The following is a 1,393-nucleotide window of genomic DNA, read 5'->3' as shown; positions in this document are numbered from 1 at the left end:
CCTCCCAAAGTGCTAGGAATATAGGCGTGAGCCACCGCGCCCAACCCAGAAAACTTTTTTGCCCCAATCTTTTCTTGCCTTCAAGGACTCCAATGATACAAAGTTAAAACTTTTGATATTGCTCCATAGGTCACTGAAATTTCACCATTTTTTATTTTTCTATTCTTCAGCTGGGATATTTCTTTTTTAAAAAAATTTAAAAATTATTTTATAATGCTTCATGAATTGGCATATCATCCTTGTGCAGGGCCATGCTAATCCTCTCTGTATCGTTCCAATTTTAGTATATGTACTGCCGAAGTGAGGACAGGTAGGATATTTCTATTGACCTATCTTCAAGTTTGTTGACTCTCTGTCACCTCTCATCTCTTGTTAAGCCTATCCAGTGAACTTTAAAAAATCCAGATATTGAATTTTTAAATTCTAGCGTGTTCATTTGATTCTTTTTGTAGTTTCTATTTATCTGTTGAAAATTTCTATTTATTCGCTTATTTGAAGCATATTTGCAGTCCTTGAGTATAGTTATAATGGTTGCTTTAAAATTATTTTATGTTTGTTGGAATTTCTGAGATGCAGATGCTAAGCCAGAGTTTGAAATACAGAAAATTTATTGTGGACTGACACCTGTGAAAGAAAATGGGAAAAAGCAGGATTGAGCAGGGAAGGTGCCACCTCACAATGAATTCTTAGTACTATTTCTGCCAGCCTGACGGGGGAGCTCTGGAGCAAAAATTGCCTACTAAGGGAATTCCCCCATTGGGCAGCAATGACGAAGCCTTTGATAGTACCTTGCTTAGGCATTGACTGGAAGTCTTCCAGAGAAGATGGGACTAAAAAATCTGTTCTGTTCTTTTAGCCCTAGCTAGTATAGTGGCTTTAAAATATGTGAATTCAGCTAGGATGAACTACATTTTACAAACTTCGTTACCTATACATTTCTTGTTAGGGTGGGACACAAGAGAGGTTCTTTTTTTTTTTTGAGACGGAGTCTCACTCTGTCGCCCAGACTGGAGTGCAGTGGTGCGATCTTGGCTCACTGCAACCTCCACCTCCCGGATTCAAGCGATTCTCCTGCCTCAGCCTCCTGAGTAGCTGGGATTACAGGCACGTGCCACCATGCCGAGCTAATTTTTTTATTTTTAGTAGAGGCGGGGTTTCAATGTGTTGGCCAGGATGGTCTTGATCTCTTGATCTCAAGTGATCTGCCTGCTTCGGCCTCCCAAAGTGCTGGGATTACAGGTGTGAGCCACTGCGCCCAGCTAAGAGAGGTTCTTGTGGGAGATTTGGAGGGCCGAAGTGAAGTGGCAACCATCTTTTAGTTCACATAGTCTGTTTCTTATCTTCAGGTGTACCTGAACTGAAGGAGATAGAGACACAAAAAACCCTTCAAAAA

General features: G+C 40.7%; 1 non-coding gene across 1 annotated transcript; it reads right to left on the bottom strand.

Annotated features, from left to right (window-relative positions):
• Positions 1-202: 202 nt before the first annotated feature.
• Positions 203-308, bottom strand: LOC112206622 (U6 spliceosomal RNA). Its single transcript, XR_002941031.1, has one exon. It is a non-coding gene; the product is annotated as a U6 spliceosomal RNA (small nuclear RNA).
• Between the last annotated feature and the right edge of the window lie 1,085 nt (positions 309-1,393).

This window comes from Pan troglodytes, chromosome 21 (assembly GCF_028858775.2).
Source record: "Pan troglodytes isolate AG18354 chromosome 21, NHGRI_mPanTro3-v2.0_pri, whole genome shotgun sequence".
Classification (NCBI taxonomy): Eukaryota; Metazoa; Chordata; class Mammalia; order Primates; family Hominidae; genus Pan; species Pan troglodytes.
Note: the sequence above shows the minus strand (reverse complement) of the source record. Positions and strands in the feature narration are given on the sequence as shown.